We start from the raw sequence: 26,378 nt of genomic DNA on the forward strand, positions 1-26,378 counted from the left end.
TCATAATAAAAAAAGTTGATATAGTATGAAAGCAAAAGGCAGTTTCTCCCTATCAAATTATCATATCTAGCATCAAGCCTGTGCTTGAAGGTAATTCTAGCTAATCCTTTGTAGCAATAAATATCTATTACATTTATCACATTGAATTTGTTTCCCCTTCATTTCATCCAATTACCTTTTCTACAACTGGAAAATACATCAGAGCTGTCTCAACACATTTTTTATGGATGTTAACTTACTATTCTCTTCTTGATCTTCTGTCAAGATGTGCTTTAATTAAAATGTTCATGTAACTTGTTCAAGTTTATCCTTCACTCCTTCAATATCCAGATAATTGATGGGTTTGCTTTTAAAAATGGAGTAGACCAGTCCCAAAAACTGGGCTAGGACTGAAATTATGTAGGTGTAGAAACTTCTAAGCAGGTTGCTATAATTCCAGAGTTTAGGATGCTATAGTCAGAGGTCAGCATTACTATTATAGATAGCTGGTGTTTTGCTATTAAAATTCCCATAGGAAATATAGATATAAATGGCCTCAATCAGCCAACCTTTTTTCAAATTAAAAAGACATATGGTTTCATAGTGTGAAAAGACAGTTGGTGCTGCTCACTCACTCAATAGTTCTGTGACAGTGACACTGTACCAGCTCCTAGAAGACAGCAGGTTTTCCCACTGCTTTCTTATAGAGCCTGAGCCGTGGGTTCCCTGCACAATGGCACCTCAGGGATTTCTTTTCCAATGGGATTGTTGGTGAAGTTTGTGTGCACAGTGCAGGGATAGTGCTGCTGTCTTATCAATTGCATCTCATATTTCTTTCAGCTCCTTACCTCCATGTGCAAATCATGGTGTTAGGCAAGATGTGTGGGTTGCTTATATGTGTTGTTCATATAAAATACAGGCTTTTTTAGCTGGGGTGATGTGAGGCTGAAGATGGATTAAGACAGAATGAACAGAGTGATTCAGAAATCTGTGATTGGTAAAGGGTTGTCATTAAATGGGAAAGTTTTAATTGAACTCTGCAGCCTTGGCTGCTTTTCTCCAAACTACTCACCAATCCTGACAGTAACAAATAAGGTAAAAATCTTTGTGATAGGTATCTTGTAGATTTCATGGTGGCTTCCCCATGCCAGTGATGAGCAGTGGGCTGCTGGGTGAGCTATCCAAACTGCTTGGCTGTACACGTTGCTTTGCCAGTACACAAAGCTGTTGTGAAAGTTGTGAAAGCACATTGGAATAAGGAAAGAAAACACTGGGGGCTGTTTCAGCCAAGTGACCTTGAGAGAAACATCTACAACACTTTTTACAAGTGCACAAAACCGGCTCCTCCTTAAGAGAGGGAAAAGGGTAGATGTCCAAAGGCTCAACCACAGGAGCCTTTCCAGTTATAAGGGTGAAACTTCTCTCCTGCTTAGGGCCAGCCTGAGGAAACAAGAAAAGGTATAGGAAAAAGGAGTAACTTCTTCTAATGTCTTTTTGTTGCCTCCTTCTCAGCATATGTCCTTTAAGGGAGGTGATACAGGAGACTAATTACTGAGGTTAATGTTCTGAAATCCTTCCTTACTCAAGGCTATTTATGTGGTTGAGGAGATGTTAATACCTGCAATCAGTCACAGATTCACAAGGGAAGGTACTGACCTTTTGAAGAGTATGGGGCTCAGGCCCATACTCAACAGTCAGGTGTTGCCTGAAATCCTCTCTTTTTATTTCAACCAGCACAGAAATCCCAAAAGGGTGGGCTGCAACAAAACCTTTGCAATATGAATGCAAGAAAATGCAAATCCTGACTTAAAAAGGGATGCATCTCCCCATCTGTTCTGATACCTGTTTAGAAACTTTCAGGTTTTAGGGAGATATTGGCAGCTTCTCTCATCAGGGAGGATTCCAGGTGGTTACTGCTCTGCCCTGAGTTCCTTCAGAGAAAGGCACAGAGGAGGAGCTCTGCTGCTCTGGGATGATGTGCTGCTGGAGAAGAAATGAAACTGCCCTAAGGCAGGCTCACAGTGCAACAGCCTAAGGGAAGATCTGGCAGGTGTCCAAAATGCCAGAGTAACACTGGCACTCCCCTCTGCTCTCCTGATGCTTCATCAATCATATCAGCTGTGTGTCATGATTGTCAGCATGGAGAAAAATATTTGGAGTGTTCTGGTTTCCTCTTACACTGGCAGGGTGTTTTGTTACTGGAAAAAAAAAGTGTCTTTTTATGGAAACTAGTTCCTTAAATCAGGAATATCCACCTGGGAAGACAGCCCACAGAAAAAAACGCACTGTAGTAAAAGTCTGTGAAGCTCTGCAATTTATACTTTTTACAGGAAGATGAATATGGACATGTTAATCCACATTTACATACACATGGTTACATCAGTTAGACAAAAAGATGAACCACATTCAGAACAACCTGTTTTTCATACATGCAGACATGCTCTGGGTGCCAGGTGAGTCTTCTTTGGAGCTGTGGAAGCTCCTGACTCCAGAGTGTCAGCAGAACTCTCATGGCTCTGGTTGCCAATGACTGCCCCTCAAAGAAGACACAGAACCTGAATTCTTCATAGGAAAAGTCAGCAAAACCCCAAAAAGCCAGACTCCCAGCTCTTGGTGGGTTAGATGTCTCTAACCCACCACGAAGCAGAAAGATAAGGGTACAAGGACCATTTCTTTTCTTTCCTCACAGGCCACCTTTGAACACTGATAGAGGCAGCAGAAGAGGAAAAGTGCTTCAAGCAATTAAGAACAAGCTAGGGTAACTCAGCCTGCACCTTGTCTCCTTAAACCACCTCACCTCTAGAGCATCACACCAACGGAGCCTCAGGTGTCTGAGTCAAAAGGGCAGCTATGTCAGCATTGGCATCCCTCACCTTAGACCTTCCGAACCTTGCACCTTCACACAAGTCTTATTTCTTTTCCTCTGGGAGGTTTATGCCACACACTTAATTTCATGTTAAAATATTTGACCATTTTTTTCTGCTACATAAATAAACAGATTTTAGTTGAATGACATGGAAAAATACTATTTTCATATTTCCAAAATTTTCAGAATGTAATATTAGATAAGCTACCGCTTGGACTGAGGGCAAGTGTAGCACACCAATAATTTTGAAACATTTTAAATATCAGAAATGTGTAAAATGAAGATTGCATTCAAAGTTTTTCTCCACCTTTTTAGCCACCCTCAAAGCCTTGAGCAAGGGAATAAGTGTAGCTTCAAATGGGAACTTTAGTAGCATTCAATTCTAAATTCAGCGGTCGCTAATGTTGTGATATCATTTCTGTGGTAAAGCTCAAATGCCTGGCTCTCTGTGATTCCCTGGCTGTAGGCAGCATTCACCACGTACTTTTCCAGAGATTAGAGGCACTCTCATAATACTGATTTTGGTGGTGCATCTTCCTTGTTCCTTTCTTACTTGAGGGCGAAACCAGACCTTGTTCTGAGCATCTCTGACAGTGGCTATTCCACGTCTGGCAGTCACTACAATCTAATTCTGCTGGACGTAATTACCATAATTTATTCCCTGTAGATGGTTTCCAAAAATAGAAGTAGGTATGATCCTTGCCCTACAAGGCTCACACAAAAGACAGAGAATTAAAAAGACTGGCAGATAGGGGAGAAAAAGTAAAAGAAGCAACAGCTATGGCAAGTACGCAGAAAGAGATAAATTAAATCCAAATTAGTCCTTTGGTGTGATAGTGAGACTGAATAAGCAAGTTTATTAAAGGGAAAAAATATAATTCAACTAAAAGAGAGATGCATGAATGGCTCTGAGAATAACACACAGAACAGCAACATCCTAATGGTATAATCTCTACACTAAAATTGAAAAAGCCTTTCGTTCAGTTCAAACCACTTGTCTCTGGTGTCACCCTGTCAGTGTGATCCAGTAAGGAGCTTTGTCCTTCCATCGGAACCCCATCTCTCTCCTATAACTGACTTTAAAATGCATCATTATCTCATTTCCTTGTCACATCCCAAATTGTTTTTAGAGTCTGTTGGGCTCTCCACGGGTGATGAAAAGGCTGTGAGCACAGTCCTTGATGTCCAGACTCCTCAACAGACCTTGGATCACACTTCACCCTCCAGGCTGGATGCTCTTGGTGGACGAGGATTTCCTGAAGGTAAGGAAAATCTTTTGTAAGGCAGGGATGGGGATGCTGTAAACCCCAGACCTGCTTCTTCTCTCAGGGTTTTTCATCTCTGTTAGTACCTGCTCCTGCAGGCTCATATGTGCTTCCATGTATTTTACTTCACCCTGTCCCTGTGATGTGTGGCCCTGCTGCTGTTCTTCCCTGACAGATGACTGAAAAGCTTGCTTGAGGTTTGCAGAGGAAACCTGCATGGAACAGGCTTGAGCCTGGCTCTTGTGTGGTCTCATGTGGAGGAGAGATCATGCCTGGCTGAAGTAGCCACACAGAAGGGGGTATCCCAGGCATGAACTCCTGTGGTCACCTAGAAGCCTTACCCCTTTCAGCTCTGGGTGCAATGCCCTAGGCTTTGCTGGTTTCTCTTGTGTTTTGCATTTCTACATCTTGAGTGTTTCCTGCTATTTATGGGATTTTAGGCTTTACTCATCTTGTTACTTCCTGCAAGTCTCTGTGGCTGTGTCCTTCACGGATAGTACAGCCACGTGCTCATGTTTATGTGTAGCACATTTTACCTGGTGGGACATCTGGTGTCTCCAGCACAGGGAGTCCTTCTGCCTTCCTTGGCCTTTGGAACAGGCTGCTTTTGGGGAAAAGTCTATGTCATAAGAAAGCCTCCATGGATGGGGAAAAGAAATCAGTAAAACAATTTATTGCTCCAATTCTGAAATCCTCCTGATACCTTTACCCTAATATATCACTCTGCTTGCAAGTATATCAGTGGTTGACTTGTCCTATAAAGCCATAGAATTTTCTCCTTTCTTTTGTGTGCAGGAATTTCTGGATAATCTGGGGATAGGAAAAGGGATGGTGCCGATTTTGCTGTTACTCAAATCACTTGCAAGCCATCACATTTAGGGCTGTCTCTTGTGTGTTTCAGGATGGGACTCCAGGCCTCCATACTGAAAAGCTGCTCCCAATGTTGTTTCACTGTTTGTTGCTTCCTGTCTTCCAGGACAGTGAAACATCTGGCCCAAAGCAACAAGCTGCAGTGAGCATACAGTGAGCACAGAGTGCTGGCCAGATGGAAATGTGCCACTGTGGCAAGCACATTTCTCTCTCTCTCTCAGGATTTTTATAAAGGTGCACAGAGAGAAGTGAAAGAGAAAACAATTTCTATTTCTGCTCCTTGTCTTTCTCTTGTGGAATGTGTTTGGAGAATTGTTTACCTAGAGCGAATGCCTGGTTGGATCATGGTGGATTGTTTGGGCCTGATGGCCAATGAGATCCACCTGTGTTTGGACTCTGGAGAACAGGGTCACGAGTTGTGAGTTGGTCAGATATGATAGTTAGAGAGAGTAGCATGTAGTTTTTAGTATCCTCTTTTATATAGTATATTAATGCATCATAGCCTAATTATAATAAAGAAATCATTCAGCCTTCTGTAATAAGTCAGACATCACCATTCTTCCCATTGGGTTTGCCGACATCACAACAAGCCACCTTCCTGTGTCCCCCTGCACACTTAGGGAATGGCATGGGAATTGCAACTATGGTGTAATTCCTGCCTGTAATTCCTGCCTGTAATTCCTACCTGCCTGTAATTCCTGCCTGTAGCAGTGGGGCAGGAGTTGCTGTGTTTGAGAAGGGAGCTGAGGGCACCACATCCCGTGGGCAGCTGCCTGGCAGGTGGGGAGCAATGGGAATCAGGCACTCAGCACTCATGCCTGCTTTCTGTGCCGCTGGCTGAGCAGGTGTGTGGGTGTACACGCCGTAGGTGTCTCAGACTTGTTAATAAAGCTGAGGGTATGAATAAAACTTAACTGCTATTGCATGGTGCTCCTGCCACTGCAGTTCATTGGTAGCAGGAGTTGGGTGAGAGAGGGGGTGCTGTGGATGCACAAAACCTTAATCTTCTGCCATCTTTACCTTCTGATTCCATTTCACTGGGAATCAAACAAATTTACAGTGTTTTAACTGAGAATATTTTGATTAAAGTTCCTCTTTAGAAGGACAAATAAATCTTGATCTTGTGATTAAGAAGGTACAATTAAGGAATTAAAAAATAAAATGTTTGCTTATGGGGTGTATTCCATGGATGGCATATAAATTCAGTATAAGTTTAAGACTATGTCTTTTCTAATGTGGCACATATTTTCTTAGTTTTTTCTTCTATGCAAGAAGAATGTTCTTTTATTTACCTTCTAGATAAATAGATAAAAATTTAGATACATTTAAAAAGAAAGAATACTTACTTTTGTAGTTTATTATTGTGAGTTTGCTATGATAGAAGACTATAAAACACTGTTCTGGGGAAGAGCGTGACCAAAAAATAGCTTTTAATAAAAAGTAAATAGTGAGGGGAAAGGATGCACTAAGCTAAGACCTCACCAAAAGAACAAAGCACCACGGAGATGTGTCTGGCTACAAGTACAAAGCAAAACCACAAAACACTCTGATTAGTCAACTAGTCTGCATCTTAGGTTTATTAAACATGATAAGAAATTTAATAGAGAAATCAAGATATTTGTAAAACACTAAAGGTGAAACTGCTTGCTGTTTACAACCAGTGATTTTTATCTTGTATTTCATAAGCACTGCCTGTCTCTGTCCAAAGCAGAACCAAAAAAAGAATAAAATAAATAAGAAATGGTGCATTGTGATCACAATCATAGGCTGTTTATATGTATGCTTCAAATTAAGGGTTTGGTGTCATGGAAACAGCTTCTTCATTTGGAAAGCTCTGCGGCAGTGTGAGAAGGAAAAGACTGGGGAGGGCGAGAGGAAGAGGCAGCGCAGGAGCACGGCCGTGCAGCCTTCCCAGCACCGGCGGCTCCCGCCCTTCCCCGGAGACAGCGGAGCGAGCAGCGGGGCCGGGCTCCCGCGCTGCCGGCCTCACCTGGCTCTGCAGGAATGCAAATCATTCCCCCTTTGCTCTTTGTCATCGGCAGCACTGCGTGTGGCTTATTGTGTAGTTAATGCACAGTGTTGTTCTAAACACTTTTAAAGGGAATTTTCTGTACCGAAGGGATGTGTGTATATGTATATATGTGTATATATACACATATAAATAGATGTGTAATGTATTTTTGTAAATGGACTTTACCTAAATACAGTATTTATTCACCAAAGCAAATGGGTCCAGAATTTCTATAAATACTGTTTGTTCAGTTCTGCTTGTGTACATATATGCATAGTATGTTTTGTGTAATTTTAGTGCTAAAAAGACATCCCCTGTTGCTCTACAGCAAAGGAAAGCAGTCATTTGTGTAAAGAGCTTCTAAAATTTACCAGGAGAGAAACCCCTCCAATGAATACCGCATTACAATAGATGGCTGGGAATTAACTCCACCACTTGCATTGTCCTAGCTTCGATGCCAATTTATGCTCATTTTGTGGGCACAGTTCAGATTACTCAGTAATTGATTGCATTAAGCAGCAACAGGAGAGCTTTACAGGGACTAAATTAAGGGCATGTGCTATATTTCTGCTGTGTTGCTGTCATGAACATCGCCAAGGAATAGAAACAGACCAATCCTATAAAACAGATATTTTTTTTAAAGCATAGTAAAGTTAGATCTAAGATCCTGAAGTAGGATAATGTGAAGGTGGTGGAGATGTTCCCCGCTCCTTCACAAAGCTCAGGCAGGCATCACAAAAAGATCTGGTCACAGGGCAGTGCGAATCCTTTGCTGCTTTCACAGTGGGGCCAAACGTGTCGCTTCCTTGGGCTCCCAGATGAAAATGCTGCTCTGCTCTCCACCTAACTTCCTAACCCAGCGAGGTGTGAAAATTTTGGGGATTTGGGCATCTTCTGGAGGTGCCCGGGTCTTGGGAGACCTGTTAGACAAATGGTTTAATTTCAAACCCAGGAGATAGCCATGTCCCAAACCCAGGGGGAAAGAGCTGCCCACACAAGAGCAGGGGTTGAGGCTGGGGTCACAGTATCTTTGAAAAGGGAAGAGCCACTGCAGAGCTCCTGGCTGCCCATGTAAGTGGGCAGTCCCAGGGGAATGGGTGCAGCTGCAGGGCATCCACGTTTGGATCTGGTTTATAACCAGCTTTCACTGCACTTATTTCCTGCCCGGTGCTCACCCCCAGAGGTGTCTGCTCATGGTTTGGCTTTCCTGGAAGGGAGGAGTTTCTGTACCCACTGCCTGTTCTCCAGTCTGGGCATGTGGAAGGGCAGGAGAGAAGTTTCAGGAACAAAAAATCATATCTGTTTGTCAGAAAAAGATCACATTGGTTTAAAGCTGCAATTTACCTTCCCTGTACCTGAAAGAAATGGTGTTTCGCTTAGCACCAGAACTGAAAAAGGAGTAGTCGGGTTTTTTTGGTGTATTTCTTTTTAAAAAAATGATTTTCAGCTTAAGAAATATGCTAATAAAAAGCAGCTGCCCTCACAAACAACCTGGAAGAAAGAGAGAGGCTGCAATTCTGCCCGCTTTTGTTATGGTTCCTGCACTGGCACAGAGGCATTCCTGTTAATTCTGCAGGAAGAATGCTTCTGGTGCAGCAATGAAATCTGCTGAATGGAATTCTGGTGCAGCAAAATCAACATGCAGCTTTGGCACTGAAGGTTCAGAAAGAAGAGTTTGGTGTTGCTGTGAGAGGTGCTCAGCACTGCAGTGGCAGCATCTCACTGGGAAGACACCACCTAACAGAACCAGCTCATTCTTGTCTGCTGTGCAGAAACAGGTGTGTTAAAGAAACTAGAGGTGGAGTGGTAATTGTGACAAAAGTGCCAAATTCTCAGATGGGAAAAAAAATCTCATTAATGCACAGGAAAAATTCCCAACAAACCTTTAAAATTATAGAAATCTTTCTGTCTTAGAATAGCATAATAGGTAAGGTAGAAAAGCTTGAAATGTCTTTATTTAGAACCAAGCAATGGAGTGTAGTTTAGTTAAATAGCTCTGCTTCAGACTTCATTCCCTTTATTATCAAAGCAACATGAAAGGCATAGAAGCTTGGGCAAAAGAGAAATGACTGTGCAATCTTACTTCTCCTTGAGTTGTGCCTTTGTGCATTACTTATTTCAGTGTTTTCAAAGGTATTGAGGAACAGGATGAAGAAGTGTGCATTTACATTTGTGGTTTTATTCAGATCTGGAATACATTTTGAAATGGCTCTTCCAGTTGCTCGCACTAAGGTCATTTGGTTTGTGGTACTGAGTTCCTCAGAGCTCATGAACCCAGCTCCTCCTGGATGGAGGCCAGTGCTCCCATCACTAACCCAGCACATCAGATCAGACTAGACCATGCCTGAATACATCCCCACTCTCCACTCTCCCTGTTTTTTTTTAATAATGTGGCATTAGGTCCTCAGCACTAAGTGTTTTTTGCCACAAAAATCTTTTAATTGCGATACAGACACAGCCTTAGGCAATGGAAATGGTTTCAGTTGCTACCCCACCGCTCCCCATCTACATCTTTGGAAGATCTTTGGCTTTCCCTCATTCAGAGGGTTGATAGTAGGTGCCCAGTAAAGCTTTTTTTTTTTTTTTTTTCAGGAGAAAACGCTATTTAAGTAGCAATTATTATTGGTAAGCATTCAGGGTACAACCTTTTGCCGTCTCTCTCCTGAATATTCAATACACAAAATCCTCCCAGGAGGCAGGGTCGTTAAGGAGCTATCTAGATACATATGCTTTTGCAAGTTTTTCATCTAACTCAAAGGTGGGAATGCAAATTCTGAAACTTGGGGACATCCTGTGGCTTTGTAAGACTCTCTAGGAGAGAAGTTCTCATTGAGATGAATAGTTCTCATTCATATTCCTCATTTACTCATGTAACATTTATAATATGGGTAATGCTCCTCATTTTATAATAGCTCAGTGTAAGTTACACATAGAACTTAGAGTTACACTTGCACTTAACTCTTTCAGATGAGGTTTTGCAGAGCTGTGCAAGGGGCAGAGCAAAGGCTGCTCTGTTGCAGTGGGAGCCTAGGGAATACTGTGCTGCAGGCAGATGTGAGCACTGGATTTCCTTCAGCGTGCACACAGAGATAGCACAGGAGGTGGGGACTCGGGCCTCCCTGGTCTCCTGTCCCTGGTCTCCCTCGATGCTCTGGGTTGCTCTGGGAGCCAAGCTCCCTCATGGTCCTGCCTCCCACCTCTTCTATCCCTTTCCTGGGTCCTGTCTTTTGGGTTGGGAGCCAGCAGAAGCTGTTCTGGTGATGCAAGGAGGCCATATAAAAGGAACACTTGTCCTGTGGGCCTCTTGGTCCTACTTCACGCAAGTCTGGCTCCACATTATTCTTCACATGCAGGGATACGTGGTTTGCAAAGTCATAGCATGTGACAGCTTAATATTTTTGATGCAAGAGGACACAAACAGCTGTTGTATCTCAAAGCACACCTCTCCTGTGCCATACAGCTGGATGGTTGGACTCAATGATCTTAGAGGTCTTTTCCAGCCTTAATGATGATATGATGATTCTACGCTTCAGACAAAGGGTTCAGGTGCTGCCCTGTTTCTCTCTCGAGCTCTGCATTACCATCCTTCATCTCACTAGAGATGTACATTTTTACATCAATGTCTACAACAAATATCCTAGCAGATGTTATGCAGTCCTTGAGCTTCTTCTTTACTGAGATGTGAACCCTTCTTCAGGGTAGTATTTTCTGTACTATGATTTTTAAAAAAATTTTCCTCAAAGTGGCTTTTTTTTGTCTGTCTGGTTTTGGAGGAAGATCATGGCTATTCCATGGAATCAAAATCAATCTGTGAAAAGATTTTGGAGGAAGACCATGGCTATTCCATGGAGTCAAAATCAATCTGTGGAAAGATTTCTTAGCTAGTCTTTTTAGATGTAAAATTTTCAATAAATACTTTTCACAGTCATTTTGAGACTCCTCAGTAGCTATAGCACAAAGACTTGAAGATGTATTTGAATTAATGGAAGTCATTAAAATAATTTTTTTAAACCATAGAACAAGAGCTTTCATAAATTACAGTGTGATGTCAGGGGTGAAAATGGTTGGTACTGGTGACAGAGACAAGAGAGGAAAGGAAAAACAAAGCACCAGCAATAAAATCAAGCAAGTTTGTTTAAGAAGAGCTGCTCAGTCCTTACTGTAGATTTTTCAGTTCATCTCCAGGACTACAGATATTGTGTATGTAAAAAAATCCACCTGATTCTCCTCAAGATAAAAACGAATGTCTTGGCTGGCTTCATTGCCAGTATAAATTGGGCAGTAAATATAAGGAAAATAAATTGAAAAAATGTGAACAAGATTTTGAACAATTGTCCCAGCTCAGAAAGGAGTGAGAAGGAGCTTGGGACGGGACTGGTGTGGTGCTCTAGCTTGGGAAAAAGGCTTTTGTTTCCATCTCTATCTCACGTTGTTAAGACATGTGTGGGAAATGCTTCTGACATGATGGAATCTAGCGGTTTGATGTCCTGCACTGGCCTTTGCCTTAGCAGAAATACAGGAATATTTTCTGTTCTGAAATAAAGAAATAAAACCCATCTTGGTTTCCATCTACTTGAAGAGGAGTTAGATTGTATTTTGAATAGCTTTGTGTTGAATTTCAGCATGAGCTTGGTCAAAATTAAAACATTAACTTGGAAACAGAAATGAAGGCATGGGTGAGGGCACAAATGACAGCTGGGGGAAAAAGACCAGTCAACAAGTTATTATTTTTATGTTCCCTTTCAGTTTTCATTACACATGATCTGATACCTAGGAGGGATCAGTTTGCTGTTGAGAGCTGTAGGCACCCCCTCAAAACAAAGAACCATAACTTTGAAATGCAGAAACTCTCCAGCACTTGAGTTCAAGATCTTGCTGTAGCTGTGGTGTTTGTTTTTTTGTAAGTGCCTTGGATGGTGGCACTGCTGTCAAATCCAGAATCTCGAGGTCTGTAGATTACAGTAAATGGAGGAGGATGATGCAAACAATGGTAGACTTATGTTTTACCAACTTATGTAAAAAAATATTCAAGGAAGACATTTCAAAAAAAAAAAAAAACCACAAAAAGCAGCATGATATGACAAAACATACAAAACATATTGTTCAAAGAGCATAACTCAATATTTTAAAAGATGAGCTGTTGTTTTAAGCTAAAGAAGCACTGACTAGCCTGCCATACAAGGAAGGACCTGCTCTGAGTTACTAAGGAAAGCTAACATTGTTGTCCCAAAATAATTAAAGCATGGAAAGTTTTAAGAATCTCTCAATCTAAGGAAATGAAATGCTTTGCTCAATTCCAATTTCAGTAGCTCCATTTCAAATATAAAAAAGCAACTTAAGTCAATAAATGCCTTTGGAAAAGGAAGGAAGCAGTTCAGAATACCTATGTTGGAAAAAATCAGATTCCACTTGATTATAAAAAAATTATTGAGAGAAGGGCTTAATGTGTACATTTATCAGATTGAAATGAAAAAGTGGGAAAATAATGAAAGAATTTTACTGCACCATAGTGGGCATTTCTAAAAATTTGCACAGTTTTTCTTTTTTTTTTTTTTTTTTTTTGTTTAAATCTATGTTATAATTTTGGGGATGCTTTGTCAGACTGTGTGTGCATACAAATAATAGAGAAAAGAAACTTAAAGTGCTAGAATTGGCAAGCTTAATTTAGGTTTTTTAAAACAATCAATGTTTGTGGTGATGGTAGTAGTTCTCTTTCTGTGTACTCTTTCTAACATGACTCATTTGTTTGTGATTAAAAATTTAAAAAGCCACTTCAGGCATCCTGTGAGAATTTTCTGCAAATCCCTGTACTTGTGTCAACGGACCCATATGCAATTTTAGCTCAAAAATGCCTTTGTAAATCTGCCTTCTGGCACCTAGGATGTTAATAAAAGCTGAGGTCATGGCCAAAATTTGCTTCTTCTATCATTGCTGCTGTAAATGGGAGATGAGCTTGTACTTTCAGAGCCGAGTTTGGGCTTTAATTGGTGTTGGCTCATCCCGTACATTATAGTAACACATGGGCTTTTTATTGTAATTCCTTTGCAAGGGATATTCTTGCTTTTTTCCTTCTCTCTGGATTGCTGTTTATCAGCTCTGCCCAAAGGAGAATGCCATTTATTCTGTAATGATAATTTGTTCTCTAGCCCAATGTGTGGATGCAACAAGATTTGCCCGTTCATGTTTATCTCAGCTATTTGGAAGCAATTTTGCTAAACCCAGCCTCTGTCTCCATGTGTTTCTTTGGCTTTATTCATGGGGCAATCTTTTTTGTCTGTATTACAAAGATGTTCATTACAACTTTTCCTCATCTTGTAACCCAAATCTGCCAGTTCTCAGCCAAAGCAACCATTCGTCTTCGTGCTCTTAGCTTTTGAAGGATATGGAGATCTGAAAAGGTGATTTTAATCAGCTGCTTATTTTATCAAAAGGTTCTTTGTGGGGCTCCAGAAAGGGTTTTTATTGTATGCATTTCTAGCTACTGAGAGGGTTAAAAGGGGACTTGTGTATTTGCAGTATAGAGTAGGAGAAATTGATACCTCAGGAAGGCTGAAGACAAGGCTGGGAAGTCAAAGGGGATAAGGAGATATTTTGATAAACACTTTTGTCTGCTTCTCATCTGTGGTTATGTGGGCCATCTTGTACAGAATTATGCATCTGGTTCTGGTTTTGGAGTCTGAGGTAAAAAAGCTGTTCTATACTGGAAGTGTTTTAGAATTAATTCCTCCAATTTTTTTATTTTGTTCATTGCACAATGGTGTTGTGTGTTATTTTAAGATGAAGACTGTGCTAGCATGACTATGCTGAATTTTCTCAAGGGTAAACTGCTGCATATACCTGAAGCCACACTGAAAATCAAGGTGGAAATCCAAGTCGGGACAAGGCAATTTGTTTTATGAGCAGGGTGATTCACCAGAAGCAAATGAAAGATCCAAGAGAATCAGTCTGATGTCAGCAGAAGATTAGTAACACATGAGGATTTCTCATAAAAATCCAGTTCTGACTAAATGTTTTTGTTGTAAACAACTGCTGCTGAAATGATACACGAGAAGAAATACCCTACTTCATTACAATGCTCGGAGTCTTTCTCTTTTCACAATATAAATGCTCCAATTTTCTTTGGCTTTTATAGCTCTGGCAGATAAAGTGTAGAGGGCTGCTTGAAGGATCACTTAGTTTAACCTTTATTAGCACATGAATGCATGAAACAGTATTAAATAGAAAATGGAAATGCCTGAAGATCATATCAAGTTCTCTGTTTGTATTTACAGGTTGGACTGTAATTTGTGAAGATACTGGATGACAGGTCTTTGTCTGCCTGGCTGTTAAAAAGAAGAGGTTGACATTCTAGAGGTAATAAAGCAAGAAAAATCCTCTCTTTCATTGTTTTGAATGCTTTACTTTTTTTTTCCTTAAATATATTTAACAGTTTCTCTCTCTCCTGGAATAAAAATTGTAAATTCTAAGTGTGTCATTTGGCTTTCACGACTTTTTATTCAGTGTCAGAATGTGACAATGCTCATTTGTTTCTATCCTTTGACATGATAAATGTGGAAGTATGAAGTATAAATCTTTTTCTGGAGATGCTGTTGAATTAAAACCCTATTGTAATACTCCTTAAAATAGAAAGTTTAATTGTGAGCTAAACACTGTGAAAACATGCAGCAAATACACAGATTTTTCCCCCATTTTTATCTTGTATACTGGGCTCTTGAAATCAACCCGTTGGGTTGAATAAGTTCTTTATAGTGAGATTTGACTGGTATGAGTAGGTTCTCTAGTGAGGGAATTCACACACACAAACTGAAATTATTTTCTAAAATTCACTACCAAGCTCTGTCCTTCCTCTTGGAACCCCAAAAGACAGATGTAAAAGAGCAGAAGAGGCTCCCCTATCAGCCGAAGCACATCGGTTTGCAACTCATGCATGATCCAGAGGTGTTGAACAAAAGATTCCTGAGCTAGACACCAGGAACTCATTTTCCATGGGATGTAAGGAGGCATTTTCCTGTTCAAATTCCATTTGCTGCAAGTAATTTAGTTTTCTGCACTTCCTAATTGTACATGAACAAAAGTGAAAGGGTAGCCTATAAATAAACCTTACCAGAAGCTGCAAGCAGGTTGGCCAAATGTAGCTTTGCAGGGGCAACAGACATGGCAGACTTTCTGTGCCAAACCAGGTTCAACTGCTAACCCGTATTCTGCTGCAATTTAATATCCATGTCCTCCTGCTCCTTCAAAGTCACTCCAATCTTTGTCCCTGCTTTTCTGCCTCGTGCTCAGGCTGCAGGGCTGCGGGCAGTGAGCTGTGAAGCCTCCTGCTGTTGCTACTTCCATCGCAGGGCGCAGGAACGCTCTGCATCGCAGTGGGGAGATGAGTGGGGGATTCCCGTGTGGGGAGGGGTAAAATGGACCCACAGAGCAGAACGGGGAGAAGGATGGGGTCTACTGGAGTATCTGAGGGGTCCCCTCTGGGAACACAAGTCTGTTTGAAAGGATTGCGGCACCTCATCCTTGCCCCATGCTGTAATTTCCCAAGTGTGTGCATCTAATCACAACTGTCGCTCAGATAGATGGAAAAGATTTGAGATTTTATTTTTTTTCCCCCAACATCCAATTTTCCTCACAGAGCCACATAGCTCTGAGTAGAGCTTTCTGTTTTGTGTATAAAAAAGGGGTCTTTTGCTTTGTGAGAGCCTGTCCTGTGCTCTGAGGTTTCTGTCAGGGTGGCATGGGTGAGGTTGTGTTTTGGTGGGTTTGCTCTACATTGTGGCAGGAGGGGAGGCAGCCCGGGGGGTGGGTGTGGGCACTGGGGCCGGGGGGCTGGGGCTGGATCCCTGGTGGCAGGCAGAGCTCAACCTGACAGGGTCACCTTTGGGGCTTCACCTTCAGCATGCTGAGCTCTCTGACCTCTCAACATTGCCCAGATGAAAAATGCTCTAGTGGGAACTTGACCTTTTCCTTCCTGGTCACCAGAAGTCTGGGGGAAACAATAAACTTTTATCAAAATTGATATTTTCTTGAGAAAAGGTCACTATTGTTTAAAAAAGAGGAATTTTTTTGTTTGTTTTTACTGGCTGGTTTTGTTGTTTAGCTTTTTCGTGAGGCGAGTGCAAAAAATCTATCTGTTTCAAGGAATGGATCCGTTTGCTATAAATCAAAGGGAAGTGGAAATGGGCTGGGCACTCCATGAGAATCATAAGCTTTGGCTGAGGAACATATTTCTTTGTTTCCATTAAAGTTAGCCAGTTCAGGACTTCCACCTTGTCTTAACAAATCATTAGTGAATGCCCTCCTCTCCCCCTATAATTTTTTATATTAAAGAAGAAAGCCCAGCAGAGGTTATTTCTGTCTCCTTGGTGGAGGCTGAGAGAAAGGGTCCTATGTGAAGAGGTCCCAACATACTTATCACTTGAGCTGATTAAGATGGCTTTTAATACAGTATTGAAGAATTGGAGAAACTCAGAAATTTTATGTTAATTGACTGCTGAAAATCTGAATTTTGTGAGTAAAATAAAGCCAGAGCCACTGAGAAGTCATTAAATGTTCCCTGTGTTTTCTCCTTCTCTGTTTTGACCTTGTCAATGTAGAAGGTCTTCAATAAATCACAGAACTCAAAACATGAGCTTTTGGGGACTAATTCTTAATTACTTAGTTCTTAGAGCCTGAATTATTGTCTTTTTTGAAAAATCTCAGAAATTACAATTTTTAAAAAGGAGAGTGCATGGTAAACTTTTGAGGGTGATACCACGTGTTTTGCATGTTAAACAACATGATAAAACATAATGCAGCTTAACTATGGCACAGCAACAGGTCTTCCAAAAATAACTGTGCTAGTTGCAAATGAGTCTCACCAATTTGTTCCAAACTAGGCTGGGGCACCAAAGTATTTTAACCAAAGTTTAGAGAAGAAAACAACCCTTGGATGAGTTAGAAATATACAAGAAAAATACAGGATGATAGGAGGGGTTGGGTTTTTTTAAGTTTTTCAGAATATTTCTTCTCTCAAGCTATTAACAACAGTGTGATTGGTTAGATGCGGACTTAATAATCTCAGAGGTCTTTTCCAACCTTAATGATTGTATGATTGCATGATTCTGTGACTTGGTCTTGTCAGAGGCATCCCTGTCACGAATGCCATTTCATAAGCAGTGCCAAACAGCTGCAGAGCACTGTCATTATTCAAACATCCATAAAAGCAACCTGGTTTTAGAAGTGAATATAGAGAATCCTGGAGATGAAAAATGAATTGGAGAGTGACTAAGCAAATTCAAAGTCAAATGAATCTTTTTGGTGCAGAACCATCGTACCTTGTTAATGTCTCTTATTTAGATAAAATCTTCTATACTTATGGATCAGTGCTGTGTGGTTGTAGGGCTGCAATAGCAACGGTGCTTCCACAGGGATGAGCAGCAGCACAGGCAGCCCCAAGCATTTCATGGCACCAGTGTTTCCTATAAATTAAGTGTGCTGCATTATATTTAATTGACAGGAAATAGCTAATTTTTCTCAAGGCATCTGGCTTTTGATTTTATTAATCTGCAGGATGCCTAAACAAAGAAGCCTATATATAACATTATGTCAAAATGATAATTATTTCTGGAAGGGTATTGCTTACATATGAGACACACTGGTGTTTCATATAACAAGCAGTGGAATAATTGTCAAGGCTGTACATAAACAGAAAGTATCTCAGAAGGAGACAAAAAGTCAATAACTTTTCACTGGCTTCTTGAGAAAAAACATTATGCATACATACATACATACATACATATATATAATTGTTACATATCTATACATGTACACTTCATCCTACCTTTAGTTATTTCTGTGCATGTAATAATAGTATTTCATATTCTGTTAAATTCCATCCAAGCAGTTAACAGACATTAATTGAGATCCATGGTCTCACACCTGTCACTTTGATGAGAGATGGCGGAGTGGAAATGGAAGAAAAACGAAGGGTCTGACAGCCAGAGAGGAGGGTGTCCCTGGGTAAGCAGTGTGCTGAGAGTCTGCCTGTGATCCCTTCCTAGTGCTGCCAGCTCTGAGAGCTCTACTGCAGCTTTTGGAGTTTTCCTTGAAGCGTCTCTGTCTGAAGTCACTATACTGCATTATGAAGAGGCTTCCATTGCCAAAGAGACCAGCCTGGATAAGGGAACTCCAAAGGCTCAGAAAACAGAGTGTAAAAGAAGTATCCTTTCCATTTAAAATATAATGACGGATATTTCATAGATTTCATAGAATCATAGAAAGGCTTGGGCTGGAAGGGACCTTAAAGATAATCTAATTCCCATCCCCAGTGACTTCGGCAAGTGCAGGGCTGTTGGGATGTTTCCCTGAGCCAAACAGGCAGTCAAGAACCTTGGGAGAGCACCAGCAATTTCCCCTGAATCCAGGAACAGGCTCCAGACTCCACATTTTCTTTCCCAAGACTTTCAGTCCAAGCCTGTGGTTCTTGGCTGGATGATGACACCTTCAAGCTCCTGTTGGATCAGTTCTGCTGGTGACACACAGGGAGTTTGGAATTGGTCCTTTAAATCTGTGCCTGTGGTGCTGGGGCACTGAGTGCCAATGGGAAGCAGCCCAGGGCACTGGCACTGGTACTAGAAAGAGCTCAGAGCTGTTTAACAAGTTTCAGCTCCTACAGCAGAGGTTGTGGCACCCAGCTGAATAAGAGTGAGCTCCCTGCTGAGACAGCAGCTCCTTAAACTTCTTGCACATTACTCTGGAAATGAACATATGCCCCACTTGAACTGTGTTCCAAAGTTCCCCTTGTCCTCCTGGGAACAACCTGAAGCTACAGGTGTGAGGGGTCCAGCCAGAGCACTGTGGTCTTAGGCCAGGTGCTTGCTGATGAATTTGTCACAGCAGTGAGGCAGGTTGGGAGCCTTGCCAGGCTGGATTCTCATCCCAGACCTCAGGGTTAGGCCAAGATGGCAAGATAGACATGTCATGGAAAGCCAGGCCTGTCTGTGTTTGAAAGGTGATGCTGCAACCCAGGTGGTGCAAGACACTGAACTGTGAGCAGGCACTATGACCACCCAGCATCTTGTATCCAGCTGCAGTGATGGAGTCACTTGGAATCAGTATAACATCCTTTCTTTGTTTGACAGATTGAGAAAACTCCTTCTAAAAATACAGCACACTCACATGAGCCTCCTCCCCCTGCTAAGGTTATCCATGATCTCTGTAGCCAGTACAGATGGCAGATGACTCCGGAAAGCCTATAGCTGTCCCAAACTTCTATCTATACCTAAAGATGTAGTTGAGCTAACAGATTATAAATTCATCATCTAAACAAACAAACCAACCAACCAAACCAACCAACCAACATGTAATTTATCATTGCATTATATTATTCTAATATATTATTTATTATTAATAATAATAATAAATAAACACACACCTATAAAACAGACTATATAAATGAATACTATACAGCTGGGCTAATGCTACAAGAGCAATGCTTGTCAGTCAGCCAAAACCACTTTTAGGTGTGGATAGCAGGTATGATGTTTGCAGAGCAGATGCTGCTTTTGTTGAGTGAAGCTGTCTCCAAGTGCCTCTACAGTACAGATGGGCACAATCATCTGATTCAGTTGGGATTAGGACTGCGTAATTTATTACTGTAGAGAGATCAAAAGATTTTAAAGAGGATGCTGCCTGTTAGTGGAAGGGATAAATGGGAAGTGCTACTAAAAAGCTTTGGGTTTTGCTTTCAGATATAGAGAAATGACGCTATAGAGAGAATTCACTTCTTAATCTCCGAGTAGTAGAGAATTGGCCACCTGACAGAGAGAATTAAACTGAGTACTGTGGTCATTTAATTACTGTTTTGTCAGCTGAGGTTGTCTGATTATCCAGGGATCACATGCATATTCTTTCTTTTTGTAAAAGCTTTCCTTAAATAATGCAGCCAGGTAATCAAGCCTCATTCCAGGATACAAAAATATTTATAATTGTTTCTCTATGTTTCATAACTTTGCTAATATTTAAGCATTTATATTTAAAACTTTCACTGCCAAAATATGTGCACAATTTCTATTCTCTGGAACAATTTGCCTGTTTGCAAGAGAGAGGGGACAGCCTTGCTCAGGTAGAGCTTTTGGCAGGGCTGGAAAGCTGGGTGAGGAGCAGGGCTGGTGTCAGGATGTGTCCCTTACTCCTGCTGTGAAAATACCCCTAGAAGACTGAAGTTTCTACTGACTGATTTCATTCTGTGTGCAGTGTGGTCACTGTGTGTGTGTGTCTGTGGTGGAGAGGGACGTGGGAATGGGAAGGTTGGGAAGTTTGGGGATGAGGAAGGGGGGCAAGACAGAGCCCTGTGGGATGAGGGTGGGGCTCAGGTGGCACCAAACCTGAGGCATTAAGAGTCACAAGGTGTCAGGAGAGCTGAACCTGGCCTGAGGAATAGAATAGCTCAGGATGCAAGGGCAGAAATTCACTTTCTGCCATTGTGAAGTGTGGTTCCTTTTGCTAAGGAACCAGAGTGGCCATTTCCCATTGTCATCTTTGTGACATCTATGCAGAGGATTATTCCTGCCTCAGGGTCGCTTCAGGGATGGAAGCATGAAACCTGGGAACTTCCTAGCCCCTTCTGCACTTGTCCCAAGGGTTTTCTTACAGCATCAGAAGAAGGTATGGAACTAGAAAAAAATATCAGTTTTCAACTTGCTTGTGCAAAGCTGACTTTACAATCCTGAATGGTAACAAGTGCAGTTTTGGGTTACTTGCTCACCCTTCACACCACACACAGGGTTTTCCACAGCGTTGTGTATAGTTCAGGGTACATGGGCTGGGGGATGTGTCACAGCTATGGGAAGGAACTGTCACCTCCAGGACCTCTGCATTTGCTGTGGGAACTGGGAATCTGTGCAATGAATAAGATGCAACAAGAGGAAGTCTTCTGGGATGGGCTGTTAAATGCTGCCCTGGAGAACTTTCTTTCCTTCCTGATGTGCCAGAATTCTACTGGGATTTAAATCACATCACTTCACTGATATTTCTCACAGGTGATGCCTGTGTGTTCTTCAGTTTCTGGATTTCTTATCTGAGCCCTTCAATCTGACTTGTTGAAATGAAATGAGGAATGCTTGGAGTTTCCAATGGAAACTGCATTGCTGTGGAGAAACGTAGTGCAATAAAATGCCTGGTTCCCTAAGAAAGTCAAACTATAAACTTTTAAAGTGAGTTAGCCCTGTTGACATTAATATCTCTGTGCCTCAAGCCTCTATTTGTAAAATGGATCTAAGGAAGTTTCTTCATTTCACAGGACATTTGGGAGAACAAAGTCATTGTTCTTGAGAAAATGCTCATATGCTGAGAAGTGGCAGGGAGGTGGATAATTCTGTTTTACAATGGCATTTGAGGGACTTGTAATAAGGGCGGCATTGGTGGAGAACTGAACAAAGATGGAAACAATACAGGGACTTAACAATGTACTTTGTCATTCCCCCAGTGGGGAATATCAGGTGAGCAGTGCTGCCCTGTCTATCCTGTGTAGAAAGGACACGAGTGTGGTAGGGAGGATGATTTATGCAGTTAAAAGATACCACAACACACTTGATGGGTCTAAGCCAGGTTTGCAGGAGCACAGCCCTGCCTCAGCAGCTCCATGCTTGGCACTGGCCCTGGGCTGTGGATGTGCTGCACAGCACAGCATCCACTGAAAGGCACCAAAAGAAAGTGCAGGGAGGGTGACAACAAAACCTTGTGTAGCAAAGCCAAGTGTCCTCACCCTTGGCGCTCTCTGCACTGAAATGCTTCTGCCCAAAGGTGCTCCTGCTTTCAGAGGCTGTGGCTGGGGGAGCTCAGGTACCAGTGGAGACACACACATGAGGCAGGGCTGAGGTGGAGAATTAATTTGCAATTCAAATGTAGTTACTGAGGTAGATAAATTTAATTATTTAGGGACATTCAAGCCAGATTTCTGAGTGCCACACTCATGTGTATTTGTCAAAAATGATCATTTGCTTCATTTACTCTGCAATGATTTTCATATTTTGAATTGTCACCTCAGCTCTTAAAGTTGTGATGTATGGCTGGCACTGAAATTTCTGAGGAACTCCAGACAAAGAGTAAATGCTTGGGAACGTGGCCGAGGCTGTTCTTGCTCCAGTGTGATGATGAGCAGGCTGCATTGCTTAGTGCTTGCCGTCAGAGCCCATACTCACCACCATCTGCCAGGTGTACATGGGGAGAAAGCCAGATTACTGTCGTGTCTAGGTGCCTAACTGTGTGGAGGAGGCCAGGAACAAAAGCCATAAATTACAAAAAATGAAGCCTCAGCAGATGAATTCCCTGTGAGGTAGTGGGAAAATCTTGCTTGCCTTATTTACCTCTGTGATTTCATTAAGGTGAATTTTCTTAAGAAAGGCAGGAGGAAGCTCCTTTGGTCTGATGAAAGACACAGAAGGAGAATGCTTAAGGCACAGATGGAAATTGCAACCCTTTGGTATGGCAGAAATGGGAAGAAATTTGGAGTAGATGTGCAGCAAGTTTTCTGAGAGCATACATTTAATTTTACTCTTTTCAGATGCATCATTGTGAGCAGTACACAGTTTTCAGCCCAGGCAGATCTGGCACTAGCATATTTTAGAGGCTTTTCAAGAGGAGTGGCACACTGCAGCTTCAGGCCCTCTGTTCCTCATGATTAATGCATCCTGCTTTCTGTGTACAAGGAACCTCGAGCTGCACAGGTACATCACAGGCACATAAGTGGGAAGAATTCAGAAATGATTTTTCTCACAACCCTGCTGGCTGAAAAATACAGAAAATTTTCCTACTTTTCACCTGGCCTCATGTCTTTGGTGAACTTCATTTGTCCCAAAATAAGAAACCTGCTTGTTTTGCATTTTGATGGATGATTCTGCTTTACAACATGACATTTTACAACAAAAAGAGAGCATTTCTGGAAAGGGTCTTGTTGTCCAAATCAAAGATATGCTTTGGCATCATAACCAAAAATATTGTGGGACACTGTCCTTAAAAATAATATTTATTCTATATATTTATTTTAACAAATTTGTTTTCTACCTGCTGTATGTCATTGTGACACATTCTTTTGTTTAAAGACCTCTAGAGGGAAATACTAAGTTTGCTTTCCTTCTATATTATGTGCTTAGATACCTTGACTTATAAAAGGGACACAAATCCTCTCTCTGTTTAAGGGCCTAGATATAGATATTTTTGATTATACAGGCCACTCAGGAATATATCTGAATTTGTTCTGTTGCTTAGGTGTACAAAGCACACAGTACATGAAACTGTAAGTCACTCCCTCTGGTTAATCAGCCTGATTGTGTATTATCGGTCTTCCCATCCCAAATGAGACATACAGAGGAGCCTACAAGCCTGATGGCTCCCTCTGGATCATCATGGCTCTGGTATCTAGACTGGTGTCCAAATGAAGAATCATTAGGCTTTTGCACAGGCAAAATGGTCTTGAAGAGCTGAGCCTGTTAGCTTTTAGGATGTGCTTTTCAGCATTAGTGTTTCTGACTCAGGCTGACGCACGCGGCCGTGTGCTCCTCCCCATGTCCCAGCAGGCAGGCAGGGAGACTGGCAGCTGCTGGGAGCTGTGCCTGCAGTGTCCCTGCTGTCCCCTGCTCGGTGTGCAGAACCTGAGCTCATGTGGAAACCACCTGTCTGGGAAGAAGGGGGGGTCCCCTCGGGCAGCTGCACCACTGGGGTGGGACAGGGCAAGGAGAGACTGGCAGCCCAACCACCCCCACCAGAGGGCATGGATTGGGCTTCCGAGGGTCTGGTGCTGTGCTGTGCCCCTGTTACAGACCAAAGCCCCACCAGAGATAAAATAAACTGGGAGATCTTGCATTGGTATCTATGAGATCGATGGAAAGGTAGGAAACAGGTATCTCCACAAGCTCCAGAAACCCTCTGACCACCTGCCACCCCTTCTGCATTGTCATGGCCTCCATTGGCTCTCTGCCCCTCCTGGTGACACTGTGTCCCCCTGGGCTCATCTGCAGCCCTCCACCACCATGGTCACCTGAGCTCCAGGTCTGAAAGGAGACCTACTCACTTATTTGCTCCTGTGCTTACAAAATTCAGGATTTGCCTAATCTGCAAAGAAATCTTTGAACTGCTTCCACTAGTGAAGCATTTATCTAACTCTTATGTGACACTATTACTTCCTTGTCTGGCCCCTGTTTGCAGGTGTCTCATCAGACCCATCGGGTGGATGGATGGAAGCATCACTGGTCCAAGAAACGTGGTCTCAGTGTGATGATTCAAGCATTTGAGTACTCACTTTATGTGATACATTGTAAGTCTGAGGTATTGAAATGATTGAGGCAGTTTGTGCTGCTCATAAATTTTTCAGTGTCCTTTGCAAAGGATGGGGGAGAAGCTAGGCAGGCCTGAGTTGCAGTGGAAGGAAACAGAAAATACCACTATTAATAGGAAGTGGAGAGGTGCTGGTTTACTAATTGATTTGGTTTTCCTGTACCTCCAGTTTGCATTAGGTCCAATGAATTAATGAAATTTGAATGAATTTACAATATTTTTCAAATAAGACCAATCCTTGGGCAGAGAAAAAAAGAAATGTAAGATGTAGTATTCAATTATGCAAGAATAGGGAGAAAGTACAGAGCAGCTGACTCAAGGCAAATAGACTGAGTTTTAGACAATGCTGTGGTGCTGCCAATCTATCCTTTAATGATTATTTATTAAGAACAGACAATATGTGAGCTCTCCCTCACTGGCTTCTCTTCAGCTGGATGCAATCAATTCAGGAAGGCTAGCAACAGTGGCTTTGGGATAGATATAAGTGTGTTAGAGACTTCAAAAAGATGGAGAAATGGTGCAGGTATGGAAAGAATATTGGATTTACCTTTTCTACAATGAAAACAGCATGGATTTGAATGCTACTGTTGCTATTGATTCTTGTTGACTTCATTGAGAGATACATGCAGTCAGGGACGTGGAGTTTGATTTTATGTGGGTAAACATTAAAGCAAAGTTGTCAGTGGCTTTTCAAGGCAAAAATTCAGTTACTGGGATTTTGACATCACTATCTATTTTCTCAAAATTATTTTAAGATCTGGTATCATCCCTGCCTTTTCCCAATATCCTTGTTTTCCTTCACTGTTTCTTCCTTTCTACTGATGGCATCTCTACAGTTTGCCTTCTTTTTCTGCTTTTTTCTCATTCCACTTATTTCTTTGACTTTTCCCCCCTCTTATTTTAATCTCTTTTTTCTCCCTGCATGCTTTCTGTTCTTTCCTTTGCCCCTTTTTATCTTGCCCATGCATGGTCTCTCACTTTTACATCAATAGACTAGCCACAAGCAGTCAGCAGTTTAAGCTGGCTTTTTATGGCAGTAAAGAGAATGAGCCTTTCCATTTGTGAATAAAAATATTCTTGATAACTTTGAATGATTTCTTCTAGAAGTCTAAGATGGTGAAAGAGGAAGTCTGAGGTGAGCTTCTGAGGAAGACAATTCTGCAAAAGCAAATGCATTCTGCATTCTGAAAATGTTAAAGAAGGAATTTGAAGGAGCTGGACACACTGAACTTCTAATACAGTGTGTCTCCTTGTCAAGTGCTTCTAGCAACACAAATATTTCATAGTGTTCAGTTACCAAACCCCTTAACTGTCTGCACTGAAGTCACGAGAAAATTTTTAGAACTGCCTCTGTATAATGTGATTATCAAAAGATCTGACTGCATCTGGAAAAAGAACTGCATTTCAAGCTTTCTCCTATTCAAAATTTGCTTGCTGAAGGACCTTGCCCGTTCTCAGTCATCATTTGGCATTCTCAGTGTTTTACACGACAGGAACGATGCCTCTTGTGTTAGCTGGTCTGTCAGGCATCCCTAAGCTTCATGACAAAGGTGAATTGAAAGTTCTCCACACAAGCATTTAATTCTCTGTTTCAAGGAGCAGAAGGAGTTCCATGGACTGTACCCAAAATGGTGGAAACTTCAAGTATGGTGGCAATTTCCTTCACATAGGACCTGTTAAAATGAGATTCAAAACTGAGGTCATAATCCTTTGCCTACCTCTTGTGTGTGAATCAAGTGCAAGCATGCATCTAATACACAGTTGGAGTGACTGACCCTAAAGGTATTTTCCAACCTAAAGCATTCCATGAATCTATGATAATGTTGACTAAGAACAGCCAATGGAAGAGACAGTGAACATTAATGACAGAAATGGGATGCATGGGGGAGTGCTGCTTTTCTTTCCCTGGGTAATCTTCCTTCTCTTCAGCCAGTTAATTTGGAAAGTGGGAGCTGAAGAGGCTCCTTAATTTAGCACTGGCCAGCCTAATCCAGATGCCCACATCAGATCCAGCTCTTCAGATTAGGAGGTTAGCCCCCTCCATGGCATCAGTGAACAGAGAGATAACCTGCATAGCCTG

At 41.8% G+C, this 26,378-nt stretch overlaps 1 long non-coding RNA gene across 1 annotated transcript; it reads left to right on the forward strand.

Moving 5' to 3' along the window:
- The first annotated feature begins 1,221 nt into the window (after positions 1-1,221).
- On the forward strand, positions 1,222-14,457 carry LOC137468303 (uncharacterized). Its single transcript, XR_010995854.1, has 2 exons — positions 1,222-4,107; positions 14,263-14,457. It is a non-coding gene; the product is annotated as an uncharacterized lncRNA (long non-coding RNA).
- The last annotated feature ends 11,921 nt before the right edge of the window (positions 14,458-26,378 follow it).

Source organism: Anomalospiza imberbis, chromosome 2 (genome assembly GCF_031753505.1).
Source record: "Anomalospiza imberbis isolate Cuckoo-Finch-1a 21T00152 chromosome 2, ASM3175350v1, whole genome shotgun sequence".
NCBI classification, from domain to species: domain Eukaryota; kingdom Metazoa; phylum Chordata; class Aves; order Passeriformes; family Viduidae; genus Anomalospiza; species Anomalospiza imberbis.